The sequence below is a fragment of the Chionomys nivalis genome, chromosome 5, assembly GCF_950005125.1.
Source record: "Chionomys nivalis chromosome 5, mChiNiv1.1, whole genome shotgun sequence".
NCBI lineage: Eukaryota > Metazoa > Chordata > Mammalia > Rodentia > Cricetidae > Chionomys > Chionomys nivalis.
In genome coordinates, this window is record NC_080090.1 from 7,466,622 (window position 1) to 7,493,177 (window position 26,556).

Sequence of the window (26,556 nt, forward strand, 5' to 3'; positions counted from 1 at the left end):
TTCCTCACCCAGGATACTGGGAAGAGGTTTACAAAGCTAGCCACAGTGCTCAGCATCAGAGATGTTCCCTGGAGAGTTTCAAGATGGGACAAACAGTAAGATGTGATTGTGTTGACACTGCTGGGTGTAGAAGGGTGCAATTTTGATTTCATCAAACGATAAACTAACCAACACACCGAGCACTGTGCCACAGTACCTAGAAGCCTACGTGGAGTCCTGCAGAAAAGCATGTTAAATGTTGTTTCTGTGGGCTTTCGGTATCTCTTAGCTAGAATCTCAAATAATATGTCTGATGAATTAAAAGAGTCAATTTCATAGCGACTGTGCCCAAAATAAATTGGCTTATAAAGAACTGTCAAAATTGTCTTTTTTTCTAGGTCTGATAGAACATTCCTATAGTACCAGAACCCTGCAGGATGAGGCAGGAGGATCTCGAGTTTTGTACCAGTCTGGGCTACCTAGTAACACTTTATCTCAAGAATCCAAACCAGGGGCTGTGGAGTTTGTTCAGTCTGTAATGACCTCAGCACACATGAAGACCTGAGTTTGATCCTCAGAACCCATGTGAACAGTCTAGTGTAATGGTGTAAACATTTGGAACCCTAGTTCTGAGGAGACGGGAGCAGAGCCACTGAGACTCCCTGACCAGTCAGCCTGGCATAACTACAGAGCCCCAGATCTCAGTGAAAGATCCCATCTGAGAAATTAAAGTAGATTTCATTTGATTAATCATACCTGAGGTTGACCTCTGGCCTCCACACACACAAACTTAGACACACTTTCACAATCATTCACGCACAAAAACACACCCCCCCACACACAGCGAAACACACACACACACACACAGAAACACCCCCCCACACACACACAGAGAAACACACCCACACACAGAGAAACACATACACACAGAAACACATCCCCACACCCAGAGATACACCCCCATCTCCGTACCCCATCCCCTCACACATCAGTTAATTGACCAAGAACACAGACTGAAACCAACCTAAATCAACAAAGCAAACAACAGCAGCAAAAGCCTCACACATTCTGTGTTCTGAAGCTCTTCAAATAATGACTTTTGCCGGGGTTGAAAGCACTAAGAGAGGTCTTCTCTACTCAGTAGAAATACTTTCGTGACTTTCACATGCTGCCATGACAGCTTCAGGGGACATGGGACGATTGTTTCATCCAGAAAATTCCTGGTTTTCAGACGCACAGTGAAAGATGTCTTAGGAAGAGTCCACTTCAGGAAAAACCCCCAACAGCAATCCAGAACTTTCCAAAAGACTTTCCCTCGTCTTCACGGAATCTTTCCCAAAACCAAAGAAAATTTTCTCTGGAATTACTTTAAGATACCGTGGAAACCAGAGACAGTTCGCAGTGGTGTTGGCAAAAGCTGAAAACGTTGCTGGAAGTGAGTTGGATACTGCCACCGACAGAGGGGAAGGCTCCCGAGGACCAGACCAGTTATCCGGCTTATCCTGGCCTGTGTGTTCACTTGGCTCTCACCCTCCCATAATTCCCGCTAACAGCTCTTTTAGGCACTATCCGTGTAGGAAGTCTGTGTGTCTCCTCAGCAACACTGAGTTATCCCACCGTACTACCACAGGCACCCAGGTAAAGGTGGCCAAGCATGCAAGGTAAACAAGTCGGTCAGGCCGGTTTGGAGGAGCTTGGATTTTTACAGCAGGATTTTGAGGAGTCTAACATGATGTGGTTTTGACACTGCTGGTCCAGTAGGTGATGTGGGAGAGAAGATTGTGAAGGCACTCCCTGCCCTGCCTCGGGACACTGAGCTGTGCTGGTGTGCTTGGGACTAGCACAGAGAAGAGGTGAGGGATGCAGGAAAGAAGGGGGGTGTAGCAGAAAGGGGGGGCACTGTGAAACTATCTTGGATACATACAGGTGCTGTTTTAAAGTGATGGAGGGTCACCCCCAACCTCCATTAGGTCCTTACTGTTATCCAAGGTATCTGTTCATCCACTTCAGTCATGGTCACCAGGACTAAAGGGGTTCTTTACTAGCCTCTGGCTGCTATCTGTCCTTCCCTTCCTTCCTCTCCCTTCCCCTTCTCTCCTCTCCTCTCCCCACCCTTCCCTCCCTTTTTCTTCTTTCCGTCTCTCCCTCCTTTTCTTTATTTCCAAGAGTCTTTTCAAAAATTTGTTGTTATTATTATTATTATTACAGATGTCGGGGTGATGTATACTGACACACCTTGGCATTTGGGGGTCAGAGGGAAACTTAGAGAGTTAGTTCCTTGGCCTTTCTGTGGGTTCCCAGGATTGAACTCAGGCCATCAGCCTGGTATAGAATGCACTCTTAGACATTCAGGATCTCCCTGGGCCAGGAGTACTCCTTGAGCGCATCAGGTCCAGGGGAACCGCCACAGGAGTACTCCTTGAGCGCATCAGGTCCAGGGGAACCGCCGTTCGTTTTCTTCTATCATTTTGTAGCTCTGCCTTGAGACTCACCTCTCTCTGTCCACCCCTTCACCACACTGCAGTACCGTTCCCTTGCCTTCCTCATCTAAGCTGCAGAAATGATCCTCAGGCAAACGAAGTCCCCATCTTTCTCCATGGTCCAACCTTACCAGTATGCATGAAACAGCCAATCACATGTAAAACCTTTATTTTTTCCCTGGTCTTCCCTGCGGGACATAGGTTTAGCCATCTTGCCCACTCATCTCGCAGCCTGCTTTTAATGCTCCTTTGTTACTGCTCTTCATCCTCTCAGTCCGAGTACCTTCCTTATTTACCACTGTGCCTGGCAGATTTTAGCATATCTGGAAAAACATTTACTTCTATCTTGAGAGTCTTTGGGAAAGCTCAGTTGCTTCTCACTCCGGATTATTTTGCCTGCCTCTAACTTAGCACAAATTTAGTATGTGTGTTACTAAGTCCCCCTGTGGATTCTGCAGCACTGGGGACAGACCGTAAGTTTTATCCATGTCTGACCTCTTCTCATCAGGACCCTGAAACCCATCACAGTGCTTAGACCCAGAACATCTCCCAGCAACATTGTTGATAGGTCATTGGGCCAATATATTCCAGGAGCCATTTTCTGGGGGCTTCCTCAGATTGTGTGTATGTTTATGCACATGAGTGCATATGTGTATCTCTGTGTGTGTGATATTTGTCATAGACCTGACCTCTGCAGACACTTCTACATGTTTCTCTGCATCTAGTGCCTCTGCTGAGCTATGTTAGCATTCGTTGAATTGTTTCTTCTGCAACCTCAGGAGAATCTGGCCATTGACTTGGGTGGGAAGAAAATACAGGCTAGGCAGAGAAATGACGAATGGCCCTCCCATGTCTTTCCAGGACTTGCTATTTAGCAGACAGCATCCTGGATGTCTTTGGTCATCTAGATTATTTGTCTCACAGGTTGTGTGATGCCTGAAATCACTTGAGGCGCCGTGATTCAGGTGCCTTCTGTACTCTGAGCTTGTTTCCTTTGCTAACTTCTTTTTGGAGTTACTGCTCCAGTCAGCCTATGGACGGTGCTTACCAGTGTTCGTGTCAACTCTAAAATAGAGGTGTACATCACACATGCATCCAATACCACTTTCCTTCCCACGTGTTCTTACAGACAAGGAAACTGAGGTTTTGATGCTATTTGGGTTGTCTCCCCAACTCAGAGCTAGACACAAATGGGCTTCTGGAGGATCCATATCCACACTTTAGCCCCGAGAAGCTATAACATACGTCCTCTTCATAAGTCAGGGGCTTTTTAAAGATATCTGATCTCATACAACCTAAGTCAGATGGGCGTGGCTGGGAGGAATGCATCCTTATTCTTTAAATGTTTTTAGTCTCTAATGTTCATCAGTTTAACTTATTAGAGATGAGAAAATTAGTCCTGGATACAGTTGACTGCTGGGAGATCAGAATCTCCTGGTTTTCTAAACTCAGTGTTCTCCTGCTCATAGTAATTCCAGTTTGAAAAATAGGTGCATGTTTTAGGATAATTTTGGACCCTGGAACCAAAGAGAACTTGGAATATCTTGTACAAATGATGCAGACTTCACATTCATGATACCTACGGTTCTTAAAAATGGTGGGTCAATTTTAATAACTTGTGCTTCTGTTGCTTAAGATGTGACCTCTAGATTGAAAGCACATGGGCTGCCCTGCGCTTTGCTCCCTACCAAACTCTGGACTAGAAGCCAACAGGGACCCGGCCCCCCTGAGTCTCACGTTTGTGGAGACTGATGACCCTTGAGGGTGACGGATGCGACTGGAGAGGTGCGGGAAGCCACCATACCTTAAGTATGGGAAGGAACTTTTAAATGAGACTGTAACGTACAAGACACGAGGTGACAGCCATCACCAGATAGAATCACAGGCCAAGATTCTGCGTGGCAGAATGAACTTTGTCAGAGTTTGACAGCAAATGCCGTTATATACAGCGTACATTAGCTATACTATTGCATCAACAGCAACCAAAAAATGTCAGTGTTTGCATCTGCTGTAACTGCGTCAGAATGTCCTAAGGGAGGAAACACTATGATTAGCGTAGAATTCAGTTGCGAATTCTTTCCTTACTCAGAAACTTTTCTGTTTTACTGGCTCTTGTTTGAGCCGCTAAGGATCCTGCTTTACAATCCTCACAAAGCAGGCATTGTTCAAACCCTACACCTGCTTACTCCCCCTCTTACTTCCGGGAAGAGAAGTCAACACCAAGCTGCATCTCCACCCTAAACATAGATTTTCAACAACTATGTAGCTTCCATTTTGTAACACACAACAGGGAAGATGGAAGAAGATTCTAAGTCCGTAGCTAGGAGAGGATCTCACGGGTCCAAGACTTTTGCACAGTGCAGAAGCCACGTTTCCATTTATATACTTTCACAGGGCACACGTCCTCCTCTGGATTCTTCTGGATACACTAATTTTAGAGGGGTTTGTAGACTAGAGGAAGATGGTGGAGCTGTTTGTCTAACACGATGCAATCTGATTGCTTCATTAGCTTTTAATAATATGCTTGGTGATTTCTGCCTCTTTAAAATGAGCTCTTGTCCCTGAGAACCATCAGGCCAGGGGACTGTATCAGCACCTCTGGCCTGGGAGACAGGTTAAGCGGACATCTGCAGGGCATCAGCTGTCGAGCCCAAAATAGAACAGTTGTATCTGCCGCCAGTGTGTGGACACTGGGGTACCCCTGCCTGCACAGACAAGCCCATGGCACTGTGCACCTCAGCCTTCTTGCTGCTGTTGGTAGTAGATCCAAGGATGAGAAGCTTATGGTTTGGCAAATGTGTGATTCCTTCAGAAGGACTTAGGATGGCTCAAATACCTTCTTCTCCCCTCCCTATGCCATGATCTCTACAGTCAAAAGATGGCAGTGAATTTATAATTGGAATGCCTGTATGAAAGCCCAGGCTGCTGTGCACACATGAAATGCCCATTGTTTCAGGAGAGTGTCTTCGGAACCCATAATCGTGGAAAAAGCAATAAAGGATAATATTTAAGTTGATAAAAGATGCAAACATGGCTTTATTGGGTTTCCAAATTCAAATTAAAAGAATAAATATCTCATCAGTGACACTAATTAAAGATTGGTCAAAGATTTGTCTGTGTCTCATATGGCAAATACCAATCAGTGCTGATAAAGAGAAGTAACATTTATTGGACTTCAGTTATGGACAGAAATGATTATCAAGGACTCCGATTTACTGAGGAATGCTCATTTGACTCTAACTTGGCATTCAGGTGACACGGTAACTCTGTGATAACCACGCCAGACTCTTCCCTCCGCATAGGGAAAGTCTGCTGTGGAGTTGCTTTCAGAGTTTTCACCGTAGAAACTTTATTCTTTTGTTCTTGCACGGTTCTGTGTGCTTTGGGGATTTTCACTAGCCACCACTGTTGTTTATTTTAAACAACAACAACAAAAAGATATTTAAAATATAGAATGAAATTTTGTTATATATTGTTTTATTTTACAATTATTCTTTGGATGCTTTCTTGTTTTTTAACAAGAGACAGGAGAGACAGAAAGGATGAAGATTCAGATTAGGATCTGGGGAGGAGGGGAGTTTCTAAGAGGAGTTCAAGAAGTGGAAATGGTAAGCAGAATATATTATATGAATAGAATCTATTTGGGAAATTGGAGAAAAATGAAAGAAAAAAGCAAGGTGCTACATCCGTAACAATAAAACATGGCAGATAGATACACAAGGACCACAGTTCAGTGGCAAGCCTGACAAGTTCAAGGCCATCCTGGGCTACATGAACTTCTGTCTCAAAGCAAACTAGCAAAATGATGACAGGACCTATGTTACTAAGGTGATTAGCATTTGATCGCTATAGCATGTTTCTTTTCCATGTTGAGTATTCCCCCATCTCATCAGAAGCGGATCTCTGATGAAATGGTAGGCCCAAACACAGCCGCTGTGAACAGAGAATAAAGAAGAAGACACACTACGATGCTGCAGTGACAGCCCTGGATCCTCCAGTGGCTCTAGTCAGTGATTGGTGGATCACCTCTGTGTTCCACGATTGCACAATCAGCCTTGGCTGCATATGCGTGCGGTCCAGTCTGTGACCACTGTATCTAACTTCGTTCGTTAGGTTTTGAAGTTGTAAATGACCACACAGTTGCTCATTGGGTCCACTTCCCTGAGCCTGCTGTGGTGGATTTCATGTATGAATTTATATGAAAAGGTACTTTGTGAATTAGACATGTGTCCATGTGTACTCACAAATCTCAACAAGTGACAGCAGCCTCAGTGGGCAGCTTATTCTGACATCCAACCCAACCATTTTCCTCGAGGCCAGGGTCGTGAGAATGTGTGAGGTCTGTGTTCAGACGGAACCATCCTTACCTCTGCAGGTACCAGCATCTTGTCAGATTAGAGAGAGGGACCTTCAGCCGTCATAAGTAGCATACCTTCATTAATGTGGAAGTCCTGTACAGTTTCTTAGGTCAACAAAATCATTCTGGATTCAGTCACTGGCAAAGTAGAAGGATGTTCTCTGTGAATAGCCAAGATTCCTCCAGAGATACACAGAGATAGTCAGGAAGGTCCTTGTCGAACAAACATAAAGGCTTGAGTCTTTTATCTATAGAAACCATATTTTAAAAGGAGAGAATGGCTGGAGAGACACTTCCTGCACCTGCAGAGGACCCAGGGTTCAGCTCCCAGCACCCACTTGGCAGTCCACAACCATATGTACCTGGTTCCCGGGGAGCTCATGCTCTCTATGGGCTTCTGTGGGCACCAGACATGTACATGGTGCACATACACACATTCAGTTAAAACACTCATGTGTGTGTGTGTGTGTGTGTGTTTGTGCACGCATGTGTATAATGGTATGACAGTGCTTGTCTGTAATCCCCGTGCTGGAGAGGCAGGGCAGGAGGCTCCTTAGGGCTTCCATCCAACAGCCTAGTCAAATCTGTGAGTTCTAGACTCCATGAGAGATCATCTATGAACAAACAAAAGTACATGAGGTTGAGGAGGAACACCCAACACTGACCCCAGGCCTCTACATGATCATGCACACACATGCACATACCCTTCCACCCACAAGCATGAGCACACACACCCACAGCCACTCTCAAATCCACAGAAAAGCTACAGATTGATCTCCAATATCTAATGAAAATTTGCCTTTTTCTGTTGGTGAGATGAAAAGGTCGAGGGCTTGGTGATATCTCCCTCCAACCTCAACAGCTAAAGCCTGTACATGTGTGTAGATACATGCCTATTTGAAGCCTTTTTTTGGCTAGCAGATACGTGAAACAACAGAGTTAGAACAGCTCTCAGCTTGACCCCAGCGTGCAACTGTCATCCTGTCTTCTCTCCTACGTACCTCCTTACATACCAGGCACATTGAAATTCACATTTCAATTTAAAATGAGTTAAATACACCGTGGCTTTCAAATACATGGCTGGTTTTTGTTCTTCTCATGTTATATTAATATTAATACCATGGTGTCTTCTCTACCCTTGCATTCCTTGCTGACTATCTGATAATTGGTTTGGGGAGACTACTGGCGGTCATCTTAGTTTGGCTTTTTCTTTTCAAAGGAAAGAGTGGCCAGTAGCAAAAGGAAGGAATGGCCATAAAACGGTAGCAAAAAATTGAAAAGAAGATTGAATCTCTGGCCAATTTGAAACATATCCCAGAGAATCCATAGAGAAAAAGATAAAGTGTGTTGACGAGTAAGGTAACTAAACAGGTTACACACAGCCAGAGCAAATGGAGTTAGCCCATTGTCCATGTTTAATTTCCTATTAGTCCCTGGCGTTTACTACCATGTCTGAGTTTGGGCAACTGTAAATTCAGTTAAATACAGTGCACTGTCTAAACATATCACAGCTCCAATCAGTCACTCCAAGTGCTGATAAGAAACCTCTTGTATTATTGAATCTACAATGGGGAGGTCCTGCAGGCACCAAGATAAGGGACAGGTATTTCCTGGTTTGTTTTGTTTTTTTTTACCTGTGGGGGAAGCAGTGGAAGATGGGGGCTGGCACTGCCCTCACATCTCTGACAGTTATTACTGCTTTCTGATTTGCATTATGGGAGCAATGTGATTCTGTCTTCCTTTTGGAGGGTGTACTATGTCTCTCTTCAGTTTTGACTTAAACTCTGTGAATCAAAGAGAAGGCGAGCAGGGTAGTCAGCTTTTGCTAGTAAACAAGACATAGGAAGCAAAACTCAGATTTTTTGTTATTCTGGAGAAAGCATGACCCTCGTTAGAAAGTTCTTTTCTTTTTCTCTTTAATTTCAGCTCGTTTTCTTGCTTTTCTTGCAGGCTGGGCACACGAGGATGAAACTGTTTAGTTTGCTTTTCTATTTGATAGTTGCATTGAGATGTTTGCTTAGGGTTCTGTAAGGATTAATTTTCAATAGCTATCAATAGCTATCACAGAAGGCTAGATCCATACACACCCCAAAGTCTTTCTCATATATGATTGTTCTTTCCTGTTGTTTCTCACATACGATTGTTCTTTCCTGTTGTTTCTCATATACGGTTGTTGTTTTCTGTTGTTTCTCACATGATTGTTCTTTCCTGTTGTTTTTCACGTTCGATTGTTCTTTCCTGTTGTTTCTCCCACACAATTGTTCTTAACTGTTGTTTCACACAGACAATTGTTCTTTCCTGTTGTTTCTCCCACACAATTGTTCTTAACTGTTGTTTCACACAGACAATTGTTCTTTCCTGTTGTTTTTGTCACCATTTTAAATCTTGCACAATTACATGACACCAACCATTCAATGATTGGGAGACTGTAGACACCTGATCTTTCCTTATTAGACATCATTGCTATTTTTATATTCTATTTTAATTTTTGCCAGGAAGATGTTAGCTTGGTTCCAAGAGATGTAGAGTTTCCCCCCACTCTCAGGACCACCACTCAGAAGCTGGCTGATGGATGAGTGGCCAGTGACTTGGTGTGAAGATCAGGGACCCACCCATTGCGCACTTGGTTTTTAATATGATGATTGATCAGGTCTGCAAACGACCCCAGATGTCTTAGCCTTTGCACAGCTGTGAGCATGCAGATTGCATTGCTTTTATTTGGTTTTGTGAGTTTGTGTTTCCTCTTCCCCAGACAGATGTTTTACTGCAGCTGGCGTTTGTTGAGTAGATTGGTTCACGTGCTGGAATTCTCTTTCCCTATAACACTGTGCCCCAACCAGCAGCAGCACTGAAAAAGGAAGAGAACACAGAGGAACCTCCTTGATCAAGTTCTAACTTAAGCTGCTTTTTCTGGTGACTTTTCTTCTTCTATTACTGAGGCCTGAACCAGGCCTAAACACATGCTAAGCACATGCTAAGCACATGAGAAAATCTAAACTGCACTTCCAGCTCTCTTGGCTACATGGTGTTAGCCTGCTTTTTCTTTTATTTTCTACTTTTTTGTATGTATGTGTATGTTTTGGTGTGTGCATATGTATGTGTTTTGGTGTATGTGGATGCACATATATGTGTTATGTATGTGCAGATGAAAGGACAACCACAGGGGCTGCCCTTTTTGAGACAGAGTTTCTCATTGGCCTGGAACTTGTCACATTGGCCAGATGAACTTGCTCCCCGACTTTCGGGGATCCTGTCTCTAGTGCCAACCTTGTAGTGTTGGCATGACAGGCAGGTATTCTGTATCATTGAACATGACTTAGCGTGTATTCGGGGTGACCCATGTTGTTACTTATGCATGTGCCATCTCCCTAGCCTCATGGGACATGGATGGTTTTTTGTCCTTACTGAAACACAAGCTTACCTACTGTGCAGCATCGCCTGCCCACTGCCCACTCATTAATGAGCCAAAGTAATCTTCAGTACAGCCAGGGTTGGCATCCCAGTAGAGTCAAAAGATGTTTCTTCCTCACATGCATACTGCTATGTGGCAGCTGACAAGAAATGCTGCTGTCTTCTGAAGGTTGAAAAAGTCGAGAATAAATTTCTGATCCTAGGACCACAGGGAAGTATTTTAGGTGCTCTAAGCCCAGGATAATGATGCGGAGATGGTAGTTCCTGGTGACCCTGGGTCTCAGCAGCAGATTATTGGATCGTGACAAGTGAGCCAGACAACTCCTAATGTCACAAGATGCATTTTTCAAAGAAGGTCACTGCTGCTAATGATAAGCTTGGCAGACAGAGTCTTGAGGAAGCCCCCTCCAAGCCCGCCTTTTCTTGGGAGGGGGAGACTGGGACTGTGGGCAGGGAAAGGATTTGCTGTTTCTTTCCTCCATCTTGACTGACTCTTGACAGTGGGAACCCATCTGAGATTATGTGCATCTGGGCACTGTAGCACTCAGGTAGTCTCGGCCCTCAAGAGGTAGCGGCACAACAATCATGAGTTGAAGATCAGCCTGAGCAGCACATTAGGTTGAAGGCCAGTTTGGGATTTGGAGTGAGAGCATGTTCCAAAGGATAAAAGCAGAGTACCTTTCCCTTGCCTGTTGGCACAGTTTCTGGCTTCCCCTGGCACCCCCTGATCACGCTTCCTTCTATGTCTGGAATAAGACCTTATAATAGGCACCAAGTCCTATCCTCAGAGGTTGGAAATCCAACCCTGTTGGGGCTCTGTACCCCAATTCCAACAGTGTTCCACTCTTCCTTTGGCTCCGGAATGTCCAGAGATAGGGGTTCTGCTTTGTGTCAGAGACCCTGTCTGTTCTCCTGTGGTGCTGTAACAAATAAAGCTTGCCTGAAGATCAGAGAAGCAGAGCAGCCAGCCACTAGTCTTTAACTCTGTGGAATCCTCAGACCACATGGGGTATCCTGTCTCTAGGAATCCTCAGACTAAGTGCTCAAAGCTCCTGTCTCCACCCAGCCTTATCACTCCTGTCTCTACCTCTCTAGTGCTGCAATTAAAGACATGTCATCCCAGGTGCTAGGGTCAAAAATGTTAGCTACCACCCTTGGCTCTGTTTCTCTTTTACACTATTCAGTCTTGTGTAGTCCAAGGTGACGTCAAATACACAGAGATCCTTCTGCCTCTGTCAACAGAGTGTGAGATAAAAGGTGTGTGCCACCAATGCCTGGCATCTCTGGCTAACTAGTGTGGCTCGCTCCACACTCAGATCTTCAGGCAAGCTTTATTTGTTATAGCACAAACAACATATCACCACATTCCCCCCCACCCCTCCCAGAGGGAGTCTCATACCACTAAGCCCACCTGTCCTATTAATGTCTACCTGTTGAAATTCCTAGTTTCATTTCGCATCCCCACAGTGTCTTTGTTTTGTTGAGACAGATTCTCATGTGTCCCGGGTTGACCCCCAAACTCTATGTAGCCAAGGATGGCCTTGAACACCTGAGTCTCCTGTTTACACTTCCAGAGTACTGGGTTCCAGATGTGTTCTATCACACCTATCTATATGTACGCTTGGGGATTGAGCCCAAGGCTTCCTGCTTGCTACAGGAGTACTCTACCCATTAGCTACATTCCAGCCCTTCATGGTGTCTTTTGCTGATGAAAATTAAATAAAACATGTCCTCATATACTTAGTCAAAGAGTATATTGGTGAACTCATAGCAAATATTTTCAAAGCAGTGAGCATCAGGTAGAGTCATAGACTGAGCCGGTGTTTTGGAGACTGCACACATAAAACAAACTTAGAGTAGACTTTTAGCTTGAGTTTCTTAGTGAGCAATCAAGGTGAGTAGGAGGAAACAGTCATAAGGATTAAGTGACATGGTTTCCTATTTTAGCACACTCAATGAGTAAATAAGACTTTTAAGTAACATCAAATATAAAATCGAGAAAACCGATGTCTGCTCATCGCCATAGCTGAAAACTCATTTCAGTAATTCAAGTCCAAAGGCAACACATTGTGATCTGTGTTCCAGAGCTCATCCGTAGCACTGAAACAAACCAGAACATTTTCTACCCTCCCTTGTCCTTGGGTCGCATACAGTTTCACCCTGTGGTGATGCCGAGAATGCGTTCCATCTTCACGTGCTGCACATATATATAGGTACAAGGAAAACCGTGCCAGAGTTTGCGTTGAGTATTAGTTTAAAGACAAATTAATTTTCAGGGAACTCACATTGATTTTCTACACCCTGCACATGCAGGAGGCCCTCTCGGGGTGGTTACTCTGAGAGAATGTGTTTGGCTAGATCATTCATATCATCATAGTTTGGAAATCAGAAGTCAAATCTGTCCTATGGCAGAGAAATTCTTGAGAAACTTTAGCATGATCCCTGTGGACCTTCTGCACTGTGCACTGAATGACGTCCACCATGGGAACACTGAACTTGACTTCTGCTATGTGGGGAGGCCTGGTGTTCACAAAGCCCTGGCTCTGGGTCAGGCTGCAAATGAGAAGGGCACCATGGTGCACGGGACAAGTTTATTAGCACCTGTTAAAGGTGACCTTCAGCTTTGACATTCTCACCCCAGTTTTCCTATTTGAAAAGTGCAAAGAGACATAGTTAAAAAAAACCACTAGGGAACATCTCTTTCACAAACACAATTTGACTGTTTTCCATAGAGTGGTCAGTGTCTCTTACACTCCTCTGGGATTACTGCAATGTTCCTGAGATGTCGGAAGCTGCACTGGGAACTTTGACTTTCTTGCTGGTAGTTAGAAGTGTGTGTCAAATATTTACCGCACTTGGAAGCATAAAGATGTGAGCAGACACATGAAGGCTAGGCCGCTGCAGGCAGGTCATGTTCTTTTATGTGTATAGTTAGTATTTGTGTAACTGTGGAGCAGTCAGAGTTATTTAGCTACTGCTGCTATTAATATATTACCATGGTTTAGGTTTATTGAAAGATGTTCAATGGACTTAAAGTTTTAAAGATTTGTAGGGGGCTGCAAGAAATATAGAATTTTATAAAATGTGTTTAGAAAGCTGTGCACATAACTAATAACTCCTAATGAGCCACAGAGCAAAATAACTCCCCCCCTTCTCTTTCCTTTCCTCCCCTCTTCTTCTTCCTCTTCTCCCTCCCCTCTTCTTTTATTTCTCTTCTTCCTTCCCTTCCCCTTTCTTCCCTCCCTTACCCACTTCCTTCCTTCTTCATTCCTTCTTTTGATATTGTGTCTATGCCCCCTTGTAAACCATTGGTAATAATATCTGATGCCTGTTGTGGTAATTAATAAAATACTCTTCCAACCTGCAAACCAGGAAGGAGTTCACACAAGGCTATCACAGAGAACTGGGGGAATATTAGCCAGTAAAGAGACTACAATGGAGGGATCGCAATTTGCATTACATATAAAAATCTTAGCATGCTATTTCTTGCCCAGAATAATTTTTGTTATTATGTATTCACCCCAAAGTTGCTTTTATTCTGTTATAACAAAGCAAATCATAGTGGTCAATACCTCCTCAGTTATTGCTTTAAAGAATACACCCTCTTGTGTATCCAGAGTTTTGGCTTAGTTTTCTGGGAGATTCCCTTTCTGGCTATTGCGGCCGTCTTGTTTGGACACCAGCCTGAGCTGTTGCACATAGTACCCTCTCTGGCGAGCCAAGGAAGTCTCTTCAGATCTTTAGAGGAAGCCCCTGGGAGGCTCAGAGTGCTGCTGGCTGCCAACTAAATTTCCTTCCCAGGGAGCCTCTTCCAGCCAGCAACCCTTTGTGCAAACAGAGCCCTGGCCTGCTGCCCGCCAGAGTCCCCAAGCAACGTGGAGGTGGCTGGGAACGGGGACTGACAGCCTAGGGTCCCACCCATCTCTGCACCTCTGTCTAAGTGCTCCCCCACAGGCCCACGCACAGACAGGCCTCTGTGAAACCCTGAATGATCTGCAGTGCCAAGTCCAGAAACAAACATGAAGGGAGGCAGAGGCAGCCTTTCCCTCCCCACAGGCAGAGGTGTGGTATTTCAGGGAAGGATGGTACAGAAGCCACATGAAGGACAGAAAGCATCCTACCAGGAAGCTCTTCCCTTTTTGTGACTGGCCTTGAGCACAATCATTGGCTTCTTTTTTTTCTTTATTTCATTCATTCATCCACTGTCCGTTCATCCATCCATACATCCATCCATACATACGTACATCCATTCGTCTATCAGTTTGAGACAGGGTCTCACTATGTTACTTGGGCTGTCCTGGAACTCTTTGTAGACCAGGCTAGCCTCAAACTCGTAGAGATCCACTGCCTCTGCCTCCTGAGTGCTGTGATTAAAGGCGTGTACCACCACAGTTCATTAGCTGCTCTTGATAAATTGAGTTGAGTACGAATTCTGGTCAAAATGTAGAGAATCTGTGCTCTTGGTGTTCTTTTATAGCACTTGGGATAGCAACAGTCACTCTGCAGTCCTCAAAGGGTCTCTCTTTACTTTTTGGATCCTGTTATCTTTTTGCTCCTTTGAAGCCTTTATTTTGAAACAGTTTTCTGTTCCTAGCAAAACAGAATACAAAGTGCCATAACCCCCTGCCCTCCCATCATCAGCTTCCCCCAAGAGAGGACCGTGGATACAAACAGATGGCGTTGAGGTGTCTGAGCTCCCAAACGCTACCTAGTGGTAGAGTTCCCTGTGTGTGGTGAATTCTGTGCTGTTTAAATAGCACATATGGATGCGTGTCTGTCATTACAGTCGTTCTCAGATTGGCTTCACTGACAGCAACACCTCATCTTCTGCCTGTGCACCTGTAGGCACTGGCCCAATGTGGTTTATAAAAAAATAATATCAGGACCAGCTGGATGGCTCAGTGGTTAAATGTCCCTGCTAACCTGGATGTGATTCCTACAGCTCAGCGCGCGCGCGCTTGCGCGCGCGCACACACACACACACGCGTTAGGGGACACTGTTTTCCTCCATGGGCTGTTTTCATCCCAGACAACACTGCACCCTATTCTCCCACATCTGAGGTTCTGTTAACAGATCCTGTTCCTACCTCCTTCCGCCGAGGCCGTCTCCAGCCCCACCAGCTTCGACCAGCAGAAAGTGGTCTTATTATTTGGGAACACTGATGGCATGCAAAACCTAAGTGAAGTCTGTGTGACGTCCCGGGGACTCTCCATGTTAAGTCAGCATAGGGTGCCCTTTCTTTTCCTTTCTTCCCGTCCTCTCGCTCCCCCAGCTCTCCTCTAGGGGCTGCAGATAAGCAGCAAGCCTGAGTCAGGTCCCATTACCACCACACATTCGCCATGGTCATCTTTTAATATTTGAAAGGATCATTTGTTAACTGGAAATGGTCAATTTTTTTTCCTTTGGCTTTTGAAATATAATTTTCAATTTTTAATTTGATTCATTTAGATGAAATCATTAATCAGGGTTGAAACTGAGTTAATTTTCTGGAAAATAAATGAGGCTGTTAGACTGAACATTATTAAGTGGCTCTTTGTAAGAAAGGGCTAATAGCTGGAAATATGGGAGACTTGGCGAATTGTGGAGCTCAGGCAAAATCGAAAGGAATTTTTTTTCCTTATTAAGTGAAATAATTCATTTTAAAAATTAAATTGGAGGATTTTCAGCATTAAGCATTATAAACACCCCATTAATTATATCAGAAATGGTAAATAGCAGTTTTTAAACATTCTAAAAAAAAGTACAGTTTCTAAGAACACACACAGCAGATCCCTCTTCCCATTCCCTCTCATTCTCCCTCTCTCTCTATATATATATTTATATAGATACATACATGTGTATACATATACACACGTATATATACATGTCTGCTCCCACACATACATGTATATATACATACATTCTTATTTGTGTTGATATATGTGTATATTTTATGTCTAAATACACACATGCATTCACACACACATGCACACACGCACATGTGTCATTAAGTCACATGCCTAGTTCAGAGTTCTCTTTCCTATTATAGATGATACGATACACAATCTCCTGAGATTTTATTGTCCTCTGGAAAAATCTACTGAAGCAGTTTGTGCTGAATCTACTTGACCTCTTATGTTTGTCCCTCACTTGTGACTCTATTCTGATGTCCGAGCTGTGATCTTGGCTCCCTACCACTTTCCCCTTTGCCTTCACGTTTCCTCTCTTCATTCTGGTTACTCAGCATTGTTCTCTGGATCTTGAGTCGCCCCAGGTGTCACCTGTCACACTCAGGTTCCTGTCGTCACCTTTTTGCCATCTGGACGTTCCTTTCTTCCATGCTGTTGTCTCAGTTCCTTCTCTCTGACTGGTTCCTGTCTTGTTTAAGCTCTGGGTGTCTGGATTGTGACTTCTTCTTGCCACAACCTTTCCCCTCTACATGGTTTCCATTGAAGTAATTGCTTTTCACCTATTACGGCAGGAAATTATAAGAAAGCAGTGTGGTTCTTTTAGAGCATCTTGGGTAGACTCCAGATGCCAGGCTTTATCAGACTCCTCTCTCTCTCTCTCTCTCTCTCTCTCTCTCTCTCTCTCTCTCTCTCTCTCTCTCTCTCTCTCTCTCTCCAAATCTGACCTGAGTCAGATTTGAGTCAAAAAAAGAGAAAAATATTAAAATATTTCACTCATTTTCTGTGAGGTTCAAATGGCTCTAAATGTTTGGGGTGCTGAGTTTTAAGCCTTTCTCATAAAAACAAAAAGCATGTAAGTTTGGACAGACAAGTGGCCATCTCATCCTCTGTCACAGGGAGATAGGACACTAGAGAGCCCATCATCAGCCTTTATTTCTTAGTCTGACAAACTGAGTTTTCCATGAGCAATATTCTTTCCATGTTCATAGTTGACCCTCCCCAGTAATGCAACTAAAGAGATTTGTTTTTACTTTTTATAGATGGGAGTTTTGCCTGCACATAGGTCTATGCACCATGTGCTTACAGTGCCTTTGATGGCCTGAAGAAGGCATTGAATTCCCTCGGATTAGGGTTACAGATGGTCATGAGCCTCTATCTAGGAGCTGGGATTTGAACCCAGGTCCTCTGCAAGAGCAACAAGTACTCTTCATTGCCATCTCTCCAGCCTCCGCTAAAGAGATTTCTATTTGCCTCTTTTTGCTTTACTTACTTAATGAATTACTTTAGAAGTTTTGATATTTTCTTATTTGCAAGGCATCCTGATCTTCCTTGGCATTTTCTTTTGCACCACAGTGTATTTGTGGGCCCGCGTAGCAGTCACAGTCACTCAGATACCCCAGAATGTAAGCAAGCAAACCATGGTTCTCTCTTCCTAGTTCCTTATTTCCAGGCCTATAGAACAATATAAATAAAAAATTTCATCCATATTTCTTTCCAGAAGTTGGTGTGTTCCTCTATCACAAGCATTGTCATGGATCTTAATGCCAACACATAGGACATGTTTTGGACAGTGTCAGATCTGCAGCAAGCATCTATTATTTGTTTGTTTGTTTTTGCTTGTTTATGTTGTCTTTTGGTGCTGATGGAGATGAAGTCCATGTTTTTGTACATGCTAGCCAAGTGGCCTCTTACCTCTAACATTTTTATTAAATTACTATATTGCTATGAATCACTGTTTTCAGAGTTTAGACATGTTAGAAAGAAACAGAAAATACCCAGAATGTTTGGCAGCTGCTCCAGCTATTGCGAATATGATAGATAACCACACTGCCCTTAACCACCCCCACCCCCACACAAATGGAATTAGTCAACCTATCCGCCTCTGGTGTTCACAATCAGTTTAACACTAGGAATTGCATAGCTTTGGTCCTTAGGATGCCATGGCCAGATCAGTTTTAGTCCAAGTCATGTTGTAGACAGATGCAAACATATGCCACTGATTGCAAAAAAATTGAATTTAGTGACTCTTTGGACTAGGAAGCCCAAGCTGCAATTCGCTTACTTCAGAATTGACTGCTTTGTGATGGTTTCAGCCATCTGTCCCACACATGACATGCTCAACTTCCACATTCGTGGAGCATTAATATTGGCTAGTGCTGCTGGCCCAAGTCAATGCAAACGTTTAATGTTCACAAACAGAAATCTGTAAAGAGACAATTAGCATGGTCTCCCCCATTCCTTACAAATCTTCAAGTATTGTAAAATCAAAGTGAGGCTAGAAGAGGCAACTCATGGCTCAATTTCAACTTCTTCCTCTAGGCAGCATCTCCCAGATTAGTTCTGGGTCCTTTTAAAGCACCTCTGATTTTGCAGACGCTGTACCGCCTCCCAGCTTGGGTGCTGTGCGCTGCCCCACACCCTGTTTTCCATGCACATGAGCTCGCTTGCCGAGAGTAAAGTTGGCAGTCTTATCAGGAGAAGAGAAAGGAGCCCTGAAGATGAAAGCTTGGGTGTGACGGAAGCTTTTATTACTTTGGGCAGTAATGGAATGCAGGGTACACGGGGCAAAGTGACGGCTACCTAGACCACTTAGGGAGAACTAGAGCGGTAATCGTGTTTTATGTTGTTCCTCGTCTACCCTTCTCTGAGAGCCAGTTGACCCCAGGGATGAGGCTTGGATTGGATGGAAGCAATTGAAAAGGCCTGAGCTCTGCTCCCCGAGTGCTGTGGGAATTGGCTTGGAGGCACCCCAAGTCCAATTCTAGTTTATGAAACAGAAGAAGCAATCTTTATCTCTTCTACCACACTGCTGAAAATACTCAACTTGATTCTGGTTTCTATTACTGACGCCCTGCCATTTTATTTTATTTTTTCTACTCAAAGTAGATATGTATGTTGGCGTGGGTGTCAGTGATGTTTTGCGTAATTGTTTCCATAATCCAGAGCTATAGAGAGTAAAATTGACTCTTGATCTCGAGGGCTTTGAGGGAGTTCGTGCATACAGTCAGCATTGTCATGGAGCAGGGAGCTGAAGGGAACGGCCAGGATTGGCTTGCATTTTTCGGAGTTGTGCTTGAATAAACAGTTAATTGGACACTCTCGGAATTTGTCTCCAGAAGTGGAGAAAAGATGCTAAAAGCAAAAGAGATGTGAGATGCCTGCTACATCTCTCTGAGAAATGGACATTCTTCCTTGTGACATTTGTTACAGGAGGCTTATAGTGTTTACAGGTCTTTGAAAAATACTTGCAGAATGTAGTCTGATCCAATACTCCAGGTCCTTCTTGCTGACCACGTTGCTCAGTGTGTTCCACGGTGGTGCTGAGTGTCACAGTCATCTTGAAAAGCACAAGGCATGTTTTCTATCATGAAAAGATCATTTAGCATGTGCCGCAGAGTCCTTATTCTAATCACACGCCCTTCGAACATGGATAGCAGACATCTGCCGGGAAAGACTTTACTTTCTGTATTGCACACTTGGGAACTGGACTACCCACGTACACACGTGTCCTTATAGGGCCTTCCCTAGAGGGTCTGATGAAATCATCTTCTAGACCTGTGCTCTACTCCCTGAATGACAGATTCAACTGCTGCCTATAATGATCTGACAGAGAGCAACAGCCCCCAAATACCTTCCCTGCCATGGTGCTGCTGACACCGAAGCCCCCCAGTTCTTGCACTCATCTGCGTTTTTCCCCAAGAAGGAGTTCTACAAAGTCCTAGAAAATTCAGGTGTGCTAAGTGGTTGCTCTTACAACTTTCGGCACTCCACAAGAAAGGAAGAGTGGTCCAGTGGCATGAGCAACCCACACAAGGGAAGAAAGGAAGAAGGAAGAAAGATGGGCTCCATCTCTCAGCACTCCATGTTTGGGCTTAACTATCATAACTAGAGTGTTCAGTCGCCAGTAGCTGCTTCTAGAACACCAAGACTTATGTCCATGAGTGAGGCAGAGGGAGAGGACCAATTTGGAAACTCGGAGTGAAAAAAGATATTTGGGGAAGGCCTTCTTTCCATGTTAGATGGCTATACAATAGAGCTGATGAGACCAATGAGTATTTTGTAAGCCTCAGCATATCCCAACTTCAAATTGCATTTAAATCATTATTTTCTAGAGAGTGAGGGATTTTCAAAAGTAAAAATGTAAAGGATGAGAATGTGTATTTGTAACATAGATGTAAATTATTAGTATGAACTGGTGGGATAGTGTTCTAGAGATGCATCCTTTCCTTTATGTTGTACCTTGGATATGTGTTAATATAATATTATACTAATTATATTAATAGAATTTATTGTTATATTAATAATCATAATATATTATATATAACAAATACAAATTATATAATAAATATGACATATTTGTTATATCTAATATATATTCACATAAAACATGTGATACATGATATATAATTGCATGCATAATATATAGTATGTATATTATTATATATAAATATATCATATTGATATTATATTTATATCTTTAATTAATATAATAAATATGTTTTAAAGTGTATATTTTAGTATATATTAATTATATATTATATATACATATTTGATGCAAGAGACTGAGAAATGATGATTAATTGATTGATGATAAAAAAGGTGGATGATAGATGGTAGTTCAGTATAAGATAGATGATAGATAGATAGATAGATAGATAGATAGATAGATAGACAGATAGACAGACAGATAGATGATGGATGGATAGATAGAGATAGAGAGATGATAGAGAATCAACAGACAGATAGACACGTGGCTAGGTCGTTTTTCACTTCACTTTACAAACAGGCAGCATATGTGGAAATTGATGGAGGGAGGAGCTTTGTGCAAGCCTCATGAATGTGAAGTCAGTCTCTCTTCTGCTTCTTTAGACCACATGGAAGAGATGTTTCTGATGTGGGATCCAGGGATATACTATTAAATGTCCATTTGTGTATATGGAATGAATCCTGAAATTATCACTGGGGATGTGTTCAGACTTATTTACATTTCCCTGTGAGTTCATGTCCACCACTGTATCAATTACTTCAGACTCTAGAAAAACGGTCCAGACTTCACAGGAGAGCACAGAGTGGCAGGTTGGTAATTAGTCGGGTTTTTAGGGCAATAATTGGAATGCAGGCAGATAGTTACAATCAGTTGTTATCAGAATCTGATCTTCTAAACTGTGGTTGGTTGGTTGTTGAGGGCATTCCACATTGAAAAGATGGGTTTGGGCTGTGTTTGGGGGTTGCAAAGTCAGGTTTTAATTGTCTTTTTAATGTCCTTAAAACAATGAGCTTCTATTTCCATTTAATTAAAACAGTAAAGTTGAGTTTCAAATATATGGAATTCGCCACCAACTATCATTGATTTTGTTCATTCCTTTTCTGTTCTTTTCGCTTCTAACTCACCCCCCAATACACAGCAAACAATAAAGCACTATCCGTTTTTGTTAAGAAGCAGAACAAGAAAGAAGATAGATAGAGGCCTTGCTTGCGTATGTGACCGGTACTCATTCACCTTGCTCAGTATGCTCAATGCGGATGCGTTTCAGGGCACCCCTCCCCCTCTTTTCTTCCTTTCTGTGACACTGCAAAGTGGATGTTCGCAGGAGTCCTGAAGTAAGAAGGGTTTGCTGCAACCCACACTGTTGGTAAGGATGGGTCCCGCTTCTGTTTTCTCACAGTTGAGGTGAGACGCAGCTTCCACCTGCTCCACCCACGCAAGATGGTGTAAAGTAGCTGAAGTGCGTCATAAGCTGGGAAACGGTTTACAAATTTCCTTCTGATTAACCCCTCTGGCAGTTTTTCTCAGGATGGTAGCACCATTCTGAAATTGTAGTAATCCCAGGGTCATTAACATCAATTGAAAATATAGGTTGAGGGTGTTGAAAAAATAATAATAATAAAAAAAGCAAGCATCAAGATCCATTGGAGGTTAAGGAGGTGTTTCATTGTAATTGATTCCAGATAAGTCTATCTAACATTTTGGAATATTTGAGGGAAGGAGAGAATTAAGTACAGAAATATGTAGCCCAGAAGGAGACAAGAGAGGCAAAATTGTCAAAGATTGACAGAAACCCCAAGACCAGTGCATCACCGTTGCCACGGAATGTGAGTTTCCACTTGAATCTGCATCCTTCCACTGACTTTCATGCCTGACGACGTGGAAGACTACAGGCCAGTGATTTTGCAGCATCCATAGACATGTCGTCATGATGTTGCTCATGAGATTCACATGGCGCTTGCTTGTCAGGTCAGCCAGAGAATTGACTCATTGATCTTAGTGCATCATATCAGAGACACTCAACTGGCCTTTCTCATTTCCGGTGGCATGGGCCTCCTCCCTGTGCTGGAGCTGTGTGCCAGGCGTTTTCCACTGTGAAATGGTGCTTGCCCATTTCAGGGTGGTAAAAATGTCTGCCTTGTGTTAATTTGAATTGAGCCATTATTCCACTCCATAAGGTTACACATGTGTTTACATATGGTGATGTGGGCTTGTGGATTTCTGTCTAAGCCAATGAGTTATAATCCGTTGCTGTCATTGATTTTAATGCCCAGTTTATTCAAGACTAATCTAATGGAGGCCCCTTCTAGATGGTTTATTTATTTGTTGATATGCGTATGCCATCCCTACTTTGCTTCTTTGTTTTTCTGGTACACACAGATCCACTTGTTTACTCTGCATGCTTCTAACCATAGACATTTCTCCAAATACCTTTATTTTTTCATTGTGTGAGCTGGCCCTAAGAAACTGAAGTCTAGCAGCTATTTGGGTTTTGCCATGCTAAGTTCTTTTCTAACACAGTTGGAAAAAGCTAGTTCTCTGCATGCCACAAGGTATTCAGAAATTAAATATTTTAGATATAACTGCTTGAATGCACTCCTACAAAGTCAGGACTCTGACTACCAGGAACACAGAGGCCCATCCTCTCTCTGGATGTGCCCCCCTCACAGTGTTATCCAACCCAGATCTCCTTGAATCTCATTGGTTCATTGACTGTTACGGATGCTTAGCATCATAGACATAATTGAGTCAGTCACTGGCCACTTGTGATTAACTGAGTCTTTGTCCCTGCTCCCTCCTATGGACATTTGGAAGACAGGGCTGAGCATTCCAAAGTTCTCACAAATGTCTGGTGTCTCCAGAGGCCAGATGGCATTCTGAGGCCATCCAGGTACCCACCAAGTTCACCTCATTGAAACTTGCAAGAGAATCCGTCCGTCTTTCCCATCTGCAAAACTGCAGGGAGTGTTGAATCGGTAACCAGGGACAAAGACCATACATTGTCCAGTGTTACTAGGGTTAACTTTCTTGGGATTCTGTGCAAATAGAGTATCACATTGTCACCAAGCAATGGCCAGCTGTCAGTAAAGCATTGTGGTATGCATTCATGTGTGTACATGTGCATTTGGAGGCCCAGAGCTGACATTATGTTTCTTCCATGATTGCTCTTAGGGCATGGTCTCCTGTTGAACCCAGAGCTGATCAATTCTAGTTTGGATCAGTAGCCAGTTTGTCTGGAGGATCTTCTGTCTCTTCTTTCTCCTGGATTACAGGCGGTTATCACACCCATCTGTCTTTAACTTGGGTTCTGGGGTCCAAGTTCCAGGCTTCAGCTTTTAGGGATGAAGCCCTTTTTCTAGTAAGCTGCCTCCGCATCCAAACGTATCTTCTCTGCGTTAATATAAAGAAGCTTGGAACTAGGAAAACAAATGCAAAACACTAGCTCTATCTTCCCCAAATTCCTTGAGCCTATATGCCAGGTAGTAGAAGTCTTATATTGATGGTTCTTAATTCTGATCCAAGTACAAGTGATGTATTGATATCAGTTAGTTACTTCCACGTCATCATCAGCTATGTCCCAAAGTTTGAATTGGAGGCCATTAATACATTTGAGTTCTCAGGAGCAGAAAAGCATTAAAATTATAGGTATATATTTATACAGATGACAGGCCCGAATAAATTTATAGCATTAAATTTATTAATGGAAGTGGTACAGATTGTATTGTTTGTGTAAGGGTAGCTCCTTGCTCTCTGGTTTGGGTATATCAAAAGGGGGTAGAAGAGCCAGGGGTTTAAAGGGATGAGAGTCATAAGAACAACATAATTTGCAAGCTTGTCGAAACTCAAATACCAATTTCCTCTGCTTTAAAAGAAAAGCCATAATGATCAGTGGCTTCAATCAAATTAAACCACCTGATTGAAAATGAAAGTGAAACCACAGGTATAATTCATATATTTATTGCTGTTGGTTCACAATGATGATTGAGCATTAGCTAGGGAGAACATGTTACTATACCATGCCTACAAAGGCACAGAGGGGTGCACATACCAATGATAGGTTGCCTATTTATACTGTTACTGGAAAAAAAAAACACACACATGGTCCAAATTACAGCTCATGTAACTTCAGAAGGTATCCACCTTCTGAAGTGTGAGATTAGAATGGAGATAAATATCACCTTAGCAGCGACCAAGGACACACCCCAGCAGCAACAGAGGGCATTCACAGACTCTAATGTTCACAGATTATGCTCACGTCAAACACTGTTTAGCCTACAGACTATCCCTATTTAAAGTGCTTATCGTCAGATGTGTGTGTGTGTGTGTGCATAGTGCGTGTGCATATGTGTATGGGTAAATGCATGTGTGTGCTGGGCTGTACAGGGAACCTGCTCCTCAGGGAATTCTTTGCAAACAATTTTCCTTTTGTTTCTTTCCAAACAGTTTTATTTTAAAATGTGAATTATTTTTTGAAACTCCAAAGCAAAAGGGGGCAGGGAGGCACATCCTTCCCTTGTGAAAACAATTATTGTCCTTATTTTTTTATTTATTCATTTTTGGTGTAATTTAGTCTGGCTAAAATTACATACATATTCATGTTTCCTAATAAGAACAAAGCTTTACTCTTAGTTATTTTCCATAAATCTGTTCTCAGAAGCCCTTGACAGACACCCACTCTAACTCTTGAACAGAAATTTCAGACTATCCATGAATCCTGCTTTCAGGTCTGTACTTCATTAACTCTTTCCCCCAAAGTCTAAAGGCTTCTCTAGCAGACATTGGCAGAATCCCATCAGCTTTTTCTTAAACTTCAGAAGAGAGCAAGGAGGAGGATAGAGAAGGTATGAAGGGAGTAAAGGGAAGGAAGAAATGATGACATATTATAATCTCAAAAATGAAAGAAAAAATTGAAGAGTTAGCCACGGATTGTAGTCAAAATATAGATTGTTTATCTTTCCTAAATGCACCAGACTGGCTTTTATTATTTATTTTTCTTATTTTAAATATGCAAGTGAGGTCTGCTGTGTGTGGGCATGGACTTCTCAGTGCGGATGCCCACGGAGGCCAAGACCTCACGTCTTCCTGGCACCAGATTCATTGGCTTTAGCTTACAACTCACATACACGGGTGCTGGGAACGAAACATGAGTCCCCTGCAAAGAGCAGTAAATACTCTTAACTGCTGAACCGTCTGTCTAACTCTTGACTAGAGTTTTCAAAAGGTAACTCACATTTGGTTCTAAGCATTGATGAGAAACAGCGTTATTGATTGTGAAGGAGATTCTGATTCTTTCAAAAATGATGTATCTCAGAATTCTCCCGAATACATGTCTACTTTTAAATTAAATGCAATTGTTTCTCTCTTCAGTTTACTGGGGATGCATGTGAGATTGCAATGCTCAGTTTCTATCGAGGTACCAAGCCTATGATCTTGTTCATTAACCGCTCATTCATCACACAGGTGTGGCTAGAGAGGAGATATGGAACTTGCAAGCATGATAAATTGTCTTTTTAATGTGATGGGGTGCTAATTGAGGGGGGTTTGAAAGCCCCACTTACTTAGGCAATCATCTTGTATAAATAGAAGTTGACATAGATATATGGTTGCACTTAATAGATGCTCCCTAAATAGTAAGAACACCTCCTGTCCTTTTTCCATAGATGTCTGTTAAGCTTTATTTAAAATAAAACGTCAACTATTGTTTTCTTTTTTTAAAAAAAAAATCAATTATATACCCTTGACAAGCATTACTTTAGCAGTCTAAATTTCTCAAAAGGTTTTATGTTTTTTTTTTTTTAATTTTATGTCATTTCAAACTCTTAGATAGCCCATAATGACCCAGGAAGTCCCAGAGGTGAGGTGAATAGCATACAAAAACTTAAATAGTCATAGGGATTTAAATTCTTAGAGAGTATTACTGTAGCCATTAGTCGTGTGCACATATTTCTATGTTATTCATGAGTAATGGAATATTGTTCCTCCTGGACGTCGCTGTAAAGAAAATACCTTCCTAGGTCTGAAAGCTTCATTTACATATGTGCTATTGGATTTTCCCTTCTTAGGCTTGGAACACGTACGGGCTGAGGGCTTGATTTTTGTGGGAGCTATTTGCTAGTGTGGGGGTGACTTTTGACCCTCATGCATGACTATCTACAAATATCCATTGCAGCAAT

General features: G+C 42.7%; 1 protein-coding gene across 5 annotated transcripts in view; it reads left to right on the forward strand.

The window, feature by feature from the left end:
• Esrrg (estrogen related receptor gamma) overlaps positions 1-26,556 on the forward strand; it is a 559,413-nt gene that overhangs the window by 452,855 nt on the left and 80,002 nt on the right. The window lies entirely within an intron of this gene.